Source organism: Astatotilapia calliptera, chromosome 15 (assembly GCF_964374335.1).
Source record: "Astatotilapia calliptera chromosome 15, fAstCal68.1, whole genome shotgun sequence".
NCBI lineage: Eukaryota > Metazoa > Chordata > Actinopteri > Cichliformes > Cichlidae > Astatotilapia > Astatotilapia calliptera.
Genome location: NC_137436.1, coordinates 24,885,613 through 24,903,867, shown reverse-complemented (window position 1 = coordinate 24,903,867; position 18,255 = coordinate 24,885,613). Strand labels below are relative to the sequence as shown.

General features: G+C 40.5%; 1 protein-coding gene across 1 annotated transcript in view; it reads left to right on the top strand.

Moving 5' to 3' along the window:
- The first annotated feature begins 225 nt into the window (after positions 1-225).
- filip1b (filamin A interacting protein 1b) overlaps positions 226-18,255 on the top strand; it is a 52,238-nt gene continuing 34,208 nt past the window's right edge. Inside the window, exon 1 of the mRNA XM_026193791.2 lies at positions 226-604. The gene's annotated coding sequence lies outside the window, so the exon portion shown is untranslated. The remainder of the gene's footprint in view (positions 605-18,255) is intronic.

Sequence of the window (18,255 nt, the reverse complement as noted above, 5' to 3'; positions counted from 1 at the left end):
TTCATGCTGTTAAGAATAAAAATATTTTGGAGTGAAACAAAACAAACCACAACTCAAGCCAAACGCACCCAAACCTAGTCCTTTGGCTGTGAGAGGAGGAGAAGGTGTGGTCAGGGCTGATAGCTCAGCTGTTGGGGGTTTGGACGAGCCTCAGTCAGTCCGTCAGTCAGTTGAGCTGCTAACACAGAGTGAGAGCACGGGTTAAATATAGAGCAGAGCCTCAGTGCTGATGACCGGGAACAAGCAGGCGTAAAGAGAGAGGCTGAACATCCTGCGGCAAAAAGAGAACTTATTTTATTTCAGCTCAGAGAAAGAGTCTGTTTATTCTCATCTCTGCCCTCGCACGATCCCCTCCCCTCTCTCTCTGTCTTTAGTTCTCACTCATACTCTCTCGGCCAGTGAGCATACAGCCCAAACTTGGAGAGGACAAAGCTTCACCATGCTCCAACTTTGGCAGAAAAGGAGACACAGTGAAGGCTGGATTTAAGATTTAAAGGAAAGAAGACAGACACGCTGGTGTGGTGAGTGCTGGAGAAGAAGTGAAGTATTAATAAGGACTGGAGTCATTTTGGGACCGAACAGCTGTGACACTAAGAGCTACCAGGTTTGTAACTCTGATTTCTGGCTTGTTTTGATATATTTGTTTTAATTTGCCACAAAGAAATCTAGAAAAACATCTGACCACTACTGAAATGGGTATGTGCCATCATATTTGCCAACATGCCAATATCATAGACCGATAATTTTGAAAATATATTGGCGTATACCATTACTGAAACACCTTACACTGATGGAAGCAAAACAGTATTTATAATTTTTTTGCGCATTTATTTATTGTTTGCAGTTATTATACAAAAAACAGGACAATCATATAAAAACATACTTTTTCCTCAAATATTCAGAAATGCAAAGATACAGAGATCTGTATAAAGAGTTGGTGAATCACAACTGCTATTAAAGAAAAAAAAAATCCAGACAAGATCATCTGAACTAAATTAAATGTCAGCTAACAGAAAAACTGAGATAAATATAGGTTTTATATCACCAAGTAAACAGTATGAGAAGTTATCAAAATGTTTATTTGAAATTAAAAAAAACTCCACAACAAATAAATATCCAGAGTCCAAATATAATGATTAAAATAAAGAAATCAGGATATTTCAATAAATAAAGCAGTTTACATTAAAGATTTGTTACAGTAGTTTATATCAGCTAATTACTTAAGGTAGTTTTGAAGTGTTGTTCCATATTATTGGCAGCTGAATTATTTCCCGTTTTTTCATCAGAAAAAAATCAGACAAGCTTGGTGTTCTGCTTCCTTGTAACTTCATTCACTAAATAATCAAAAATACTAATAATCAGAAGTGTGGAAATGTTATATTTAAAATGTGTCTTGTCGATGCACAGCAACATCAGTCATACAAATGACGTTGCAGAACCAAATAGTCAGCTGAGGGAGGAGGTCAGGGTGGATGGACGGGTCAACAAAACATCAGCAGTGACTCAAACCAAGCTATTTATGGAAGCCTGACTCATGACGGTGGATTTGATCTGTAATGGAGTGAAAAACGTGATCTAAGCTAAGTGTGATGTGTGTGCGTTCAGTTTAGAAATGATAACATTATTAGTTATTATTAGGCAAAAATATTTTAAGGTCATTGCTGTAAATCCAGTTAAGATGGTCACTAATTAACATTTGCTGCTTTGCGACTTTTATAATACTGAAAAATCAACAGGATTTCCAACTACCTTAAGACCTCAGAGACAAAAATATGAAGCACATTTTTATGAGGTTGGGGTCAGGTTTGAGCTCACAGGCTAATAAACCTCTTCATGAACCTTTTACCTCACCTGTAAATGTTTTATCAATTAAAGCATATCCAAATAATTCATGATGAATGATTAAACTTACTCAGAATTACTGAAAGCGGTAAAATGTTTTTTGTTTACAATTTAACGGGTTTAAAGGCCTTCCTTTCCAAACTTGATTATTTCATCACATACTGCACATTCATGATGCAAATTCTAGACTCTAAAAGGAGAGTGGGAGGCCATGCTCTGGTTTCCCACACGGATCACTTTAATAAATGTCCAAAGAAAAACTGTACTCTTATCCCATGCCAGGTTTTTCTAATAGATTTATTAATATAACCCCCAAATCATAAATTTGTTTGCACAATCTCTTCAACAAACAACATCCTTTAACCTAGAAATGGAAAATATGACAGAAGCAGATGATGCAGTAGATGTCTGCGCGAAGCTGGCAAAAATAGAAAGCGTGTGGAGTTACAAAACAGAGACACAGAAAGGCTCAAGTGTCACAAATAACATTCAGAGTTCAGTTTGTGCAGCATACCACACCCTGCATCCCCCAACCCTTGACTCTGATGGGAAATCTGGCCGAACAGTAGAGGGGACAGATGTGTGCACAGAGAAACAGTGTAGTAGATTTGCACCATCAACAGTTGAGAAAGAACTGTTGTGAAAATGATTGTGTAGGACCTAAACACCTACTGCAAACCAACCACACAATTCAGGTATTTAATGGACAAAAGGATGACGGTGCTGCTAGACAAAGATTGAGATCAAAAACATCTGAATGACCCATGATACCTGATGGTCCACCATGGAGAACTGAAAGAGGAAAAGAGTGAAAAGAAAAATGACAGATGGCGATGTGACTAAATCTTGGGTGGACAAGTGTTCGAGTATTTAAAAAGTCTAGGAAACAGACTGTAGTGTCACTGACTGAAACCATAGTCTTCATAGCAAACACCAGGGTCTCACTATGTTATAAACTCAGGGATGGGATTAGTAAGACTGGCACAGTCACTGATCCTAACTCATAGGTTTTCGTGCAGGGTTAATGTTGTGAAGAGGTGCATGTTAACTCAAACCACCATCTTCAAACCTAACGTTGTAGCAAAGAAGTCAAATGGCAAGTCGGGGGAAAAAAAGTAGAAAACAAAAATCTCCAAACCAGATGTTTGGCTGTTTGGCTGAGAAACCTGCGGGTTAATACTACCCCCATGCTTTTAACCTTCCAAAACTGGCGTGGTACATCTTTAATACAAGACTGTTGTCTCCACCTAAACACAGGGAGGAGCTAAAATCCTGCAACATAGTGATTTGATGGTCAACAATCAGGAGGAGGAGCAGGCCATCCGCTAACTGGAAAGTTGGTGGTTCGATCCCTGGCTGCTCCTCTCTGCATGCCAAAGTATGCCAACATACTTCTGGTTCTGGAGCATGAAGCCAACAATCTGCATAAACCTGCATGGTTTTTAAAGGCCAGCAGGGGGTGACTCCTCTGATGGCAAAAAGAAATCTGTCCTTAACTTGGTTTCTGTGTGAGCTTAGTAAACACTTTCCTGATGAGTTTATGGTCTCCGTCTCTAGTTTCAAGTCTTACTTAGTGCAGGAGGATTTTCAGTTTGTGCCTTTTGGTCCCACTTGAGTTAAAAAAGCAGGGTTTGGTTAATGACTGGCCTACACTGACACGTATTGTCCCTGAGGTTCTGAGGCACCCCTTGCTAGTCAGCTGAGTTTTTGAAACTGAAAAGACTCAGGGCTTCTTAAACTCTCTCGAATTCTTGAATTTGATTGGTTGACAGATTATACAGCCAAAATTGATCTTAAATGCAACAAAAGCGAAGTGACCTTAATCATCTCCTTTCCAGGTCCTGCTGTTACACTTGGGATCTATTAGAGCAGCTTTGTATGATTCACAGTTCAAAATAATCCTTATTTATTTCATACTGGGCCTCAGTACAACCTCTCATTTCATGTCATTTCTGTAACAAGCCCTTTGAGACAACTTGATTCTGATTGGCTGTCTCTTGCAAACAGAGGGATTTAAGATGGGATCATCAGGGATATCCACTTCCTGTGGCATCATAGGGGATTGCAGGGATTTCTTGAACATGCTGTACGCTGACTTCTTCATTTGGAGCAAGAGATACATGACAGAGAATAAGGAAAAGCAGACTCGGCTCAGCTTTGTGTAGGTGCTGTGTGTAAACGAGAAATTATCAACCTTTTAAATAAGGCTGAAGTGGGGCCAAAATAAAACCTTCAGAACTAAAGTGTAAGTGTGATCAGTTAAATGCTTTCAGGCGTCATTTAGATGTATAGTGACGGCTTCAATAATGAGTTACTGGAATGGAGCGACACCCACTGAGCCACGCTGAGTGTGTCGTTACTGAGTCATGAAAGGATCGTCTGTGAGACACTCGCTCAGTGAATCAGTGAGTTATGACTCCCTTATTCACAGCCCAGTAAAGGCTGGTTTCAGGAAGCAGTACATCAGGAGGCATTAATTTAATAGATGTTTTACCAGAGTGCTTAAGCGCCGCTCAGCTGAGAGACAAGCTCTGCTCTTTCCGACACAGTTTCTACAGCAGCTGGGCGGAGATGCTGCAGCAGGAAAACAATTTTCAGTCACACAAGGTTTGTTGTGTCCAGACTGAAATATCTATAAGCAGCTAATGAATGGAAAACATGAACGTTTGTGCAAGTATGCTCTGCAGTCAAGTGCCATTAGTTTTCCTGAATGAAAGAAAACTTGTGTTACACTAATAGTAGTAAAGATGTACTGTGTTATGGTTTTATGGTATTCCAGAGATGTAATGGGATCATTATGAGGGGAACGTAATTGTAAAACGTTTTTTGAATTATAGCATGTTACTTCTGGTGGAGGGAAAAGCCCCGCTGGGTTGGTTCAAGCCTGCCCAGGACCTTCGTGCTGCACCCTGCTCATCCACCCCTATGGTCTCCTGTAATTTGGTCTGTTTAAACACTTTGACTTACAGTTTTTTCTGAATGCTTAAACCCTAACTGTGATTCCTGTAGCACAATCTCTAAAACTATTCAGACTTATAGCAAAACCACTCACTGAGTTTGCAAAACTAAAAGCACAAAAACTGCTTTGCACTCAGTTTGCAATTTTGTAACACACACTTTGCAAAACTGTAGGCACAATTCACTGCACAACACTCAATTACCAAATTTCCAACACACTCCTAGCAAAAGTATACACATGTATGGCTATCATTAACACTAATTTGCCAACTGTCTGGCACACTTTCACATGTGAAAACTTTTTTAGATAATTAGTCCACTTTGCAATCAGCCTAAGCACTATAATACAGGTAAGCTGTGTGTGCGGAGTACAATGGAGGGAGCAGGAAGAGTGAGAAGTAGAGGAGGCCGAGGAAGAAGACGTGGAGGTGAAGAAGTAGGATGAAGAGGACGACAAGGACAAGGAGGAGCAAGAGGAAGACGAGGAGGGGGAGAGGAAGACGAGGAGGGGGGAGAGGAAGGGTAGGAAGAGTAAGAAATAGAATTGCTGATGACATCAGAGCTACAATAGTGGACCATGTAATCAACCGTGGAATGACCCTGAGGGTAGCTGGCCAACAGGTCCAGCCTAACTCGAGCCGCTACACTGTAGCAAGTACCATAAGGACATCTTGAAACGAGAATCGGTGAGTACAGTCACTTCGCACAAAGATTTGTAGCACTGCCGTATGCCAATGAGAAACACACCAATACCATTGATGTAAAAATACTGAAATTGTTACTTTACGGAATTGCTAGATGACCAGATGCTGGGGCAGAGGAAGCATGTTCACTGCAGACCAAGTAACCCATATAGTCATTATGGCGATTGCAAATAATCCTATACTTGGAAATGAACACTTGTGTTTGTTTTGATGTGTTTGAATACACACCAGTACTTGAAGTTTGGATCCCTCTATGCTTATGGATCTATGACAGAAGTATGAGCTCAAACTGACATAGCCTACCTTGTGCACAGAGAAAGCAAAAGCCAGATGTGTTTTGTATTCATACCATCAGTGTGCAGTTGGCGCATTGTGTGCTTAGTAGATGATGGCTTGTGTGTACTGTTTGATACGGAAACACCATTTTTACGAAGGTGTGAAGAGTTAATCTAGCTGTGTTTGCTTTTGCAAGAGAACTACAATGTTTTGATTATTGGGTGACAGGTTTTCTTATTTGTGTGAAGAGGTTTGCAAAATTAGCCAATAGTTACAAAAAATGTGCTTAAGCAATCAGAAAAAACTGTAATCATTGAGAGTCAGTGAGAAGTGTTTAGCAGTGGTGCAGGCTTGTTGGTCTGACTGGCACTGACTGTATAAAAAATGCACATAGCGATAGTGATGTCACTCATTGGTGTAGTACCCCTTATTGTGTAGCTTCAGTGTTTTAGGATTCTGGTTGCATCATGTCAGGTGCAGTAGGCAGAATGAAGGACCCAAATGCAGGACTTGTACTTGGAATGTAAACTTAAAGCAGCAGCTTTTTTCGTTGGGAAAAATCCTCCATAAAATAACTTACAAAAACCAAAACCCTGAACATGGAAACTAAGAACTTAACACTTGGAAACAAGGAGCAGGGAACTAAGAATAATAGAAACCAGAAACCTGGAGAAACTTACAGCACATAGAGTATTACAACAACAGACAGAGGAAAACACAGGGCTTAAATTCACAACGGAGTAACGAGGGAATAGGAAACAGGAGGAAAACAGAGCTTGGACTAATCTGACATAACGAGACGTGGAGGAAGCAAAACCAAATGCACTGAACACAGGACAAGGAACTATCAAAATAAACAGGAAACCTTCACAAAGATGCAGACTTGACACTGTGACATGGAGACACGACTGACTAGGAACATGAAACACAGAGACTAGAGTAACTAAACATGGAACACAGGGAAGGCATAGAGACAGAAAACTAGAAACTAGGAATTATAAATATAACACACATAAAAAAAATTAAAGAGAACCAAACCCATGAAAAACAACAAATCAAATAATATAACTTAACCCAGAATTACACAGACCCAGTAGTGTAACACCTCCATGTTGGTTTGTGAAACAAAAAGGGAAAAAACTGTACATACACAACACACCAGCGCATCCGGATGACATTGAGAGAAAATCCTGGAATTTTAATTTCCAAAACTAGAGCACAAAACAGCAGATGTCTGTGAAGGCTCTCAGTCATCCAGGTCATCGTAGTCTAAGGAGCTTGGAAAGAAAAGCGTCTGGACTTCTTTAAGTGGCTTGAAGACGTTTCACCTCTCATCCAAGAAGCTTCTTCTGTTCTAGGGTCAAATGGTGGAGAGTCCCAGATTTAAGCCCTGTGGGAGTATCCCATCGAGAGGCACAATCAATCCCCTAATGATCCTCTACCTAATCACATGAGTAGGTCACAATCAGCCAAGGTTTCGGGTGAGCTCATGGTGAAACCTAGCCCCACCCTATCATGTGATTTCCTGAGGTCAGATGGCCCGGGATGTGGGGGTTAAGGCGTCTGGGAAGGGATCTCAAAACTGTATTATAGATGGCAGACAGTTGGTGTCTTAAGCCACCACCTCTGTTCAAAGATAGTCGCTCACTGTGGACATAAATTGCTTCTTGTGACCTTTGTCCTTAAGATGCAGATGGACAGCTGAGTCTTGTCCTGTGGAGGTGGCTCTTCTATGTTGTACCATGCGTTTGTGAAGTGGCTGTTTGGTCTCTCCAATGTAGAGGTCTGGGCATTCCTCGCTACACTGTACAGCACACACTACATTGTTAAGTTTGTGTTTAGGAGTTTGTGTAAGCGTTCTCGGACATTGAAACGGCTGAAAACGCTTACGCTCCAGTCATGCGCATGCGTGCAATGCAAAACGATTCGACCTGCCTCATTTCTGTCTGCCGTTTATTTACTTTCCGGCTCTTTGAAACATTACGGTAAAATGTTGAGGAAAAGCACCGAGTTTTTTAAATGGACTTACAATGAGGTGGAGTTGTTGCTGCGAGTAACACAAAAGTACAAAGTTGGAAAAGCAAGTGAGAATTAAAGAATTTGAAGAAAAGCTATCTGGAGCATGTACAAAGAGATATTAATATTTAATAGGGCTGTCAAAATTGAGAGCAAACAAAACAACTGCTGTATAATGCCCTCCGTCAATGTCATCGTTTTCGAAAAGGCTCCAGGTTCGCTGTCCACACTGCGAAGTGAAAACGGCGTTTTCAAATGTATCCGTTTTGGAGAGCGTTTTCAAAACGCTGCGTTTTCCTTTACAAAAAACGGCGTCTCAGTGTGGACGGAAGGTCAAAACGGAGAGAAAAAGATGCATTTTCGCAATACCGTAGTGTAGTAGTGAACATAAGTTGGTGGGAGAAAGAAACCACGGGACACGTGGCAGTATCAAACCAGGATAGAGGGAGGAAGGAAGGGCAGTCCTGTATTGGTGTAATGTGGATCCATCCCTGTGGCGACCCCTTGGAAAATAAGGGAGTGGCCAAAAGTGCTCAGTCAGCTGTGTGGAGTTAGTGTTCTTTCTGCACACACACGGGTGCTATGGGTGCTTCCTCCCACAGTCCAAAGACGTACGCATTATTTTAACCAGTGATTCTAAATTTGTTGCTGGTGTGAACGTTTTGTCTGTGTTAGCCTTGCGCTGACAGATGACCCTCAATGACTCTAAGCTGGATGAACATCCATCCATCCATCCATCTTCGTTCGCTTTATCCAAGGGGCAGCAGCCTAAGCAGAGAGGCCCAGACCTCCCTCTCCCCAGCCACCTCCTCCAGGTTATCTGGGGGAACCCCAAGGCGTTCCCAGGCCAGCCGAGAGATATAATCTCTCCAGCGTGTCCTGGGTCTGCCCCGGGGCCTACTCCCGGAGCAGACCCAGGACAAGCTGGATGAACAGTTTTGAAAAATGGTTGAATGGAAGAAAACAGATTTTCTGTAGCACCTTCTTAGGATTAAACCCACAGTAGCATAAAACATGGTGGGTTATGTGGAACTGCCTGGACCCAGGACACTGTCGTAAAAGAGAGTTTTAATCTCAAAAATGTATTTGTTTAGTAAAACCTTAACAACAGAAAGAAAAGGGTGCTCATCTTACTCTTTCTGGTGGCTAACAAAAATGTAAAAAAATAAAATAAAAATAACCCTAAAAAAAATTCCAGGTAAAACAAAATTAAAAAACAGAAAAAAGTAAAAAATGAATACAAAAAATTCCTTCATTTTAAAATCTTACATTGTACTGTATTTTAACATTTTGTTTCTGCACATAAAAAAAATGAAGATTGGAAACCATCTGAAAATATTTTAATCATGTATTATCAGATGAAGTCTGCATATTTGTGAAATCTGGACCGATGTGCACTATATAAGAAGCTTATATATTGTTCCTTTACTCCTTAATGTTTGTGCACTGGACTCCTCGGGCACAGCCGGACCTGACACAGGCTACAAACCTTCACATGTTTCCTTTGGATTAATTTCATGGTTTTGCTTTGGTTCTGATTTTGCTTTGAGGATTGAACTATACATCAGACGTCTCTTCTTCTATTTAAAAATGTTCCCGCTTTTATGTGTTTCAGAGCTGAACATTAAACAGAGAAGGTCTTTAACTCGACCTCCTCTCTGTTGTTGTACTCAGCATACTCCGACCCTGCCCAGATCTCCTGGGACCTTCCCTTTGCTTTGCTAGCTATTTTAAAAAGTGTGCATACAGGCAGCAAAAAACAACAACAAAAAAACAAACAAAAACCAACGGATGGGAATAAAAAGCAGCATAATTAAATTTTTGAATGTGGAAATTGTTTGCTTGACCCGTCCGTCAGCACGTTATTTTTCAAAATTATCAAACATAATCTGCAACATGAAACCACTGATTAGAGTTTGGTGGCGATCCAGATGTTTGATTTGCACCAGTTGTTTCAAATCCTAACAGGATATTAAATGGGTCAACATATGTCTCCTCTAAACTGTTATGATGAAAGAGCGGATGTGTTTGGGTGTAACGGTTTGTGAACGCAGCGCTGATGATGACCAGGATCCCAACAAACATTCGAACCATGCAATTCATAAAAAAGATCTCATCTCAACCCAGCTTTCACAACTCAAGAGTTTCTTCTTATTGTGTCATTTCATCATCTTCTGTGTCTCTTTCCTTTTAATTTCCCAATAACTGGAATCTTTGGGTTTCAGAAGGGGTGGTTCTTCTGAGATTCCTCAGTCATAATCTGGTGCAAAATCAAAAAGTAACTAGTCAGAAAAAAGTTTTGAGAAATCACGTTTTTGACTTCTGCTTCAGGGTTATTGTGCTTTGTGTTGCAAAATAGATCTTAGTTCCTTACATAACAGTGGTACATACATTTGATGCTCCTGGAAGATTTCACCAAGAGGTAAAAAAAAAACTAAAAGAGTTTTGAGGTACACCACAAGCAAACATGGACTGATACACTGACGACGAGGTGGGATGTGAGAGTTTGCATGAAGCTATGTTTCTAAGCAGTGCGAAACATTTATAAATGCAGCTGAATGACAAATAAAGTAGTTGTATATGTTAATAAGAAGTTTATAAATTGAGTATTTTCCAGAACTGGTCAAACAGTCGATTATAGGTATCTCCTTAATGATTTAAAGAGCTGAAAATGACAAATTTAGTGTTTCTTATTAATGTCTTGTAGTTGTGAGGAATTAATCAGTCCCTAAGCATTATTAGATCTTGTAATTCTCCATTATAATCCTTTGATAGATCAGAAACTTGTACCCAAAATCCTTACTGCCTGGGCTCCGTGCCATAGGGTAGGATTACTCCGTTATCTGGATAAGTGAAGTGAATAAAACTTGATGTTTCCAAGTTTGACTCAGCAAACGTAGATAATGGAAAAGATTTGCTTCTAGGAATAGCTCCAATGTTTCCAGTACATTTATAGGTGGACATCAGAGGTGAAAATCGCTTTGCAGATCCAAAGCAAACACAATTAAAGCAAAAGATTAATCCCTCATTTCTTTTTGGCTGTTTTAAAATACCCTCCTGGTGGTTGTGAAAACTTGATCAAATGTTTGACTTGAATTTGGATTCAAGAAAAAAAAATGAGGAAAAACTATAACTGATTTCTAAAACCGTTGCAGATTCTGGTCACATTAGCCTTTAAATTCTCAGCTTCAGCTTGTAACAGTGTGACCGTATCTTCCATTTGCAACCCAAGGCCAACTGATAAGACAGGAACTATGAGATCATTCTGCTAATTCAGCTCACTAATCTGTGTGGGACCAGCGTCCGCCGTCATGTTTGGTTTCATAACAACAACTGCTGTTCCCATGACAGCATAACAGGGAGCAGAGGCGAGCACTGCATTTGTTTGGCTACACTTTTCTGTAGCAATGAGGAGGGCATATCAAACAGCTGATAACATCAAGATGGATCACGCTGGGAAAGATGGGATGTTGATGTTGTGGCAAGCTGTCTGAGCTCAGCCTTGAATTTGCCATCATATTACAAGGTAGACATACTGCACTCTTATCCAAGTTTGAATCATATTTATTTTTACTCTTTCAGAAACCCTGAAGTAGGGACATAATGTCCTCCAATATCTGGACTGAGACTTTGTCTGTTTGATGCATTTGATGTGTGATCTGAACCTTAATATTTACTGCAAAGGCTTCCTTATGACCCAGGTTGTCACACTGTAAAATCCCCCTCTTTGACACTCCTTTGGGTGCTGAAATCCAGCAAGTTTGTTCCCCTCATTCACCTTACACAGTGATTGCTTCAATAGATTAGTCCTAAAAACAGCAGAACCAAAGAAAACTGGTGAGAACCCTAAAATAAGTTAAAAGATCCATCGATCCATCCATGCACCCATCCACCCATTCTCAGGCCAGATGAGATAGTTTGTCTCCAGGGTTTCCTCCCACTTGGATGGTACTGGAAAACCCAGTCCATTCTCATCCACAGGGCATTGGTTTTCTATACATGCTGTAACACAGCGGTGTGATCTGCAACATACAAAGATGGATGTAACTTCTGGGTCTGAAACTAATTTGCAAACAACTGAAATCTTCATTCTTTCTAGGGGCCAGTAGGAGGTGACTCCAGTACTTGCATAAAAAACTTCTGCTTAAATCGTGGAAGTCTGTGGGAAAATGACCCAGTGCTCCCTCATATTTACCTCAGTAAACACTTTCCTGCTAGTTTCCAGGCTTCTGAATAAAACACGAGGTTATTTTTGTAAATAAGGGTCTTTATTCAAGTTAAACTGGAGGATTACTGTGGTTGTGCTCATTGTCAAGGGTTTCACAGTGAGATGGACTGCTGTTCATCACATATGGTTTCAAAATAAACACAAAATGATGCAAGAAACGTCAGCTTAAGCTCACAACAGGACTTCACTAACCAGTGGATGAGCCATGGTGTGTAACTCTATGCTCTGCACTTACCAGTGAATGAAGTGATAACGGCCTCCTCGTTGGCTGAAGAAGCCACATGCTGGCAAAAGACTGATAACGACTGATAACAGCCATTCAGCCGGCTGATAACAGGTATCAGTAATTCAAGGCTCTCATTAAATGTTGATTTAGTTATTCAGGTTCTCCTATCCCAGATTTTCTATTTAAATGTAGATCTTCTTCATTGATGTGAGAAGCCTTACGCATACTTAATAAATCTCTGTCCCCTTTAGTCAGTATGGCTGTTTGTGATGCGGTGGGAGTCTTATGATACGGTCCAAACTTATTCCTCTCTCATGACTCATTTCTCGAGTCATGCATGTGGTGGGCTGACCACCAACCACTTGAGATTGGTCAACGCTCAGGAGCTAAACGGCTTGTAAAAATTTAAAGCGACGTAAAATGAGCAGTGTTCAAACCCTCGTGATATCCTGCCTCGCTCTCACTTCACCCGCACCCTCCCCCTCCTCCTCCTCTCAGAGTTTATGAGTCAAGTGACTTCATACTCAGTCCATTTGAAAGGCATGTGGGACTTGGCTGCTGGCCTACTGCATGTTGGGATGATGTCAGCTCTCTGGACTGGTCACCACTGATTAGAGCTCACGCACAAACTCCTGGGAGGAAACCTGCCTCATATAAACCCGAAGAATTTTAGCCTCGATGACTGACGAGGTCCGAGAATGCACCAGGATTTGGATGGTTAAAACCTCCTAATTTAGGAGTTTTATGGTAGAAGCAACAAGAGATTAGATTTCAGTATGATCATTTATGGTGAAACTACAGCAAACAAACTAAATTCTCCATGAAGCTGAGAGCATCTCAGCTATTTAAGCTTGAGCAGAATTATTAAGTGGATAAAAGCTCCCAGAGAGGAGGAAAAGAGGAGGAGGAAAGTGAAACTGACTGAGAAGATTTGTTAGGTAACAAAATATTTTTTTAATCTAATCTGCTGTCCAAAAACCATAACATTTTAATGATAATTAAAGGGTTCTGACAAATATGTTTAAAAAGAATAACTACCTTGATTATGTTCAGTGCAATCATTTCCTCCTTTCATGAACTGCTGCTTCAACTCAGAAGATGATCAGAACGATAGTCTGTTAATTTCACAACTGACTCTTTGCAAGGCCACCGTAATTATCTAAGGTTACGTGATTTCACTTGGACATGTTGTTAATAGAATTTCAATTCTTCCTCACCTTTATCAGCTGATGTTACAAAGCTTTGCCTTATAAAGCAGTAGCACATTATATAGTAATTGGAAGGAAGGAAGTTTGGGGAGTGAAAGTACAGTTTATGCTATGTTAATAACTACATAAAATCTTGAGTAATTTACGTTTACATTAAAAAAATACGAGGTACAGACCAGCTTAGAGCTCCTGGTCCTGGAGTCCTTTGGGCCAACGTGTCTGTTTACTCATTGAATAACGTATACATTTTTTTTACATGGTAAATCCTTTTACCATGTTTACACATCATGTTATATGCTATCCGGTCGTTAAGTCTGACGTCACTAGCCGTGTCTGGGTCTAAACTCCGTTGCAGGTCCATATATCAAATGATCACTATGGCATTACTGAGAGTTGAAAAACTGTCTAGTCTTTCATCTTTAATAAAATGATCAGCGTTCTGCTCTACCAGGTGTAACAATTGAGTTTAACATCCAGCCATCCATGAAAACGGAATTTATGATATTTAACGGAGTTAGAAGTTAGCAGGGAGTTAGCTCGCTAGCTTCTATCTAAATACAATATAGCATGTCCTGACTGCGGGGTTTTGGAAACAAATTAAAACGTACAGCTCTGTTATCACTTCCAGCATAAATGAAGACAGGAAACTAAACAGCAGTGACGTTTGTAGGGTTACTGAAGTTTGGCTAGCTGGTATGTAATGATTAGGGTTGCCAAACGTCCCTTAAAATATGGAATCGTCCCGTATTTCGAAACAAAAGTACACGTCCCGTATTGAGCTAATAAGGGACGCACTTTGTCCCGTAATACAGTGAGAATCAAAAGTAGTCTATAACTTTTAATGGAATTAACGCTTTGTTTGAAAACATAATTCCCAGCCCCTCTCCTGCTTTGTGACCAATGAGCTGACAGCACACTTACGAGTATGACAATTCAGATTACCGCTCATCTCATTGGTCAAGGAAAGGTCGCTTACGGAGAAAATACCGGAAGACAACAGATGACCACAACAAGAAGCATGGCCAACAGGGAAACAAACGCCGACACTGCGGTGCAAGTCTCGGACGACAGTACACCTAAAGCTGGGCAGACACTGTGCGATTTTTTCAGTCACGTTATTCAGCTCCTGCTCAAACTGCACGATTGACTCGCAGGGGTTAGAAGTTCATAGGTCACGATGCAGGTCTCACACTATACCGCCCGATGCTCTGATGCGACCTGAGTGCTCACACTGTGCCTCCATAACATGAAGGTTATAACAGAGAATCTGTCGCGCTCTCTCTCTCAGTCTTTCACTCACACAGACACGCACACCACCACCATCAACTTTGCTAAATTGCTAATGAAAAACATTGATCAGGCAGCTGTGATTGAGCAGCAGTGTAGATCCAACTATTTTCACGGTTGTTGTGTCGTGATAATTTCTGAGGCCACATCGAAAAGGCTCGGATGAGCTTTCCAAAGTTCTACAAGTTGTACCTCCATCACTTGTGTCCAGATCACACGCTGCACTGCTGTGTTGCGGCGTCTTTTTCGCCGACATTTGTGTTTGCGCGTGAGCAGTGTGACAAACTGCGGTGACACCCTCCCGACCAAGCGATTGATGATCGGGAGCTGGTCGTGAGGTGTTAATCGCGTCTCGTTACCCCACGTATACTACACGATACACGACGCACGATGAAGGCCAAAATCGGGCCGATCGCCAAAACGGTCGCACGACTCAAAAATCGGCTCAAAATGGGCCAAAAATCGCACAGTGTAAGCCCAGCATTACACTCACACAGACACACACACCACCACCATCAACTTTGCTAAATTGCTAATGAAAAACATTGATCGGGCAGCTGTGACTGAGCAGCAATGTAAATCCAACTATTTTCACGGTTGTGTGCCTCCATCGCTTGTGTCCAGATCACACGCTGCACAGCCGTGCTGCTCCATCTTTTACACCAACGTTTACGTGTTTGCGCGCGAGCAGTGTGAGCGGCTGTGGTGAGACCCTCACGAGCGATTGATGATCGGGAGTTGGTCGTGAGGTGTTAATCACTTCTCGTTACCCCACGTATACTACACGATGCACGATGAAGGCCAAAATCGGTCCGATCACTCAAAAATCGGCTCAAAATGGGCCTAAAACCGCACAGTGTAAGCCCAGCATTAGAGCAGCAATGTTTGTTCAGAGAAAGGGAAAAATGGGAAAAGGAAAACACCTGGCTGGAAAAAGTTAATATGGGCATGTGCAGTGAATATCAGTGCTATGTGGCCAGAAGTGTGATAATATAATTTATTTTGTGTAATAAACAACTGCAAGGATAGATGATTACAACAAATAGATGACTAATACATAAAAGTAATACATAGATGAATAATGATGATGAGTTAAGATGCGTAATCATGGGAACAAGCGGGTTTACAAAGAGGAGCAGCTGATTAGCATTAAGCCAATTGTACTAAATGCACTAAATGTGCACTGTTACAAGAATGTTTTTCTTTCTATTGTTTTCTATTATTTTAAGTTAAGCAGGACAGAGTTCTTTTAAAGAAAGATTTACTTATACTCTCAAAAGTTAAGCATGACAGGCTTCTGTTTAAGAAGGAGACCTGTTTTATTGTGTTAATGTTGTCATTTTGAGCTAAAAATAAATGTCTAAATGATCATTTGTTTCACATGTGTTCATATCACAAAGAATACACATCTACTTAAATCAAATTCAAGTCAAATGGTTAAAAAAATAATTTCACACACAAAAAAAGAGCTAGAAAATTCACCACACTGGGAAGGGTGAAGACAACTGGGTCGCCCGGCCCTGGCCACGAGGTGTCCCTTATTTATTTTTCAGGGAGTTGGCAACCCTAGTAATGATGTGCTACATGACCGCTAGCGACACAGCTATGTTAGCATAATATAAAAAGCTAACTTTTTTCCACTCGATAAAAGTTAACGTGAGTGTTGTCGGTGGTCAGGAACAAATGTAATCGCATGGCAGGATGCTGTAAAAAGACCAAACTTCAGCCAGGAGAACAACTGAGATAATCCATCCACAATACGAGGTTAGTCATTCATATACTGCTGCATGGGCTGGGCTGTAGTTACATCCTAAGGTTTTAAAAACTGAGCTTAAATAAATGATTAGAGAGAGGTCAACAGTGATCACTGACTGTTTTAGGAGCTTTTTGAGACTAAATAGAAGAAAATACAAAACACTAAACATGTTAACAACACAAAAGCCATATTAAACGCAGACTACTTTAGACCCGGAAGTAGGATTTGTCACGTCATCACTTAACGACTGGATAGCATGTAGGACATTTTTTTACCCAAACGCAAAGCAGAGTTAAAAAACAAAGAAAGCCCCAAAACATAGATCCAGAGACAGACTGGAAACAGCTGGATGATAAGTCACCAGTGACAACAATCAAGACAGTGATAGGGGAGATGAATTAATACTAAACACAAGATACCAGTGAGAAAGAGCTATCAAAGTCAAACAGGAAACTAATAATGTCATAACAGGAACAAGAATTTAACAGAGAGAAAATGCGGACAACTTCAATGTCAAACTAATACCAGAGAGACAGAAAGAGTAAACTAGGCAAACCAAACGTAACAATGTAAAGGACACAGTCATGAATAAGAAAAGAAACCCAAGGACCCAGAAACAAATTAAAAAAACATTTACAAAACCCACAAACTCAACAAAGCTCAAAACCCAAGGATAATCGCATGTTTGGAGTTTCTGTTGCTCAGAGAGCAAACAACATTTCATGATCTTTTTACAAAAAATGAAAATAGAAAAAAATAATTTACATATTGGATTTGATTCAGGAACACGTCTGCGTCATGTAGAGTTTACATCAGTGAAAGTTACAGATACAAACATTTAAGCCACAGTCAGTCTTCAGGTGTAGAATATACCTTGTGCAGACATGTTAGTGAAATCCTTCCTTTGCTTTCATAATATTCCATAATACACAGTATGCTTCTTCTCCTGACTCCTGAATAAAAGATAAAAGTAAGTCATGGATGCTCTGTGATAACCGAACTGCCGATGAGGGCTGTCGGCTGTAAATGAATGGATGAATTACTAAAGCCAAAGGAAGGCGTGTGCAGAGGATGCCTGTGGCTCCTGCCTCACCTAGATGGGTGAGCAGGCTGGAGTGAGCAGGTTAAACTGGGCTGCATTTACGATTTCTATTTTTGTAGCAGCTTCTTTGTGGCTCTGCTGCTCACTTACCAGAGCGGCCTTAAGACTCCATGTAAGGCAGCAGGCAGCGATGGAGAGGATGGATAAAACATGACGATCTAAGAAACATTACCTTTTACTCTGTTCTGCTGGGTGTAAAAACTGAACATTTCCTTTATTTTTCAGCTGGAAAAATGAGGGTAGGATAGATTTAGTGATTTAAAAAGGCCATATTTTGTTCAATAACACACAAAAACAGTGAATATATTCAGTGTATTTGGGCTGAGCTGTCTGTTTACACACCTTATTTCATAATCTATTTAGTCATTCTGGGATGAAACCAAAGGTCAGCCTTTCAGTATTTACAGTGCATACTTTAGACAAAATTACTTTTCCCTCATCTGTTTGTATGTTATTTGTCCCACAATTCACAGACGGCAAGACAATAAGAACACATGCATCTGTGTGCAGCACAACATTCAGTAAAATCACATATACTACATAAATACTACATGAATACTACATAAAGTAAATGTATAAGAGGAAAAGGATGCAGAAGAAGATATGTTAATTTACGTGTCTCCTTTTCTGCAGATTTGTGTAGGATTCTCTG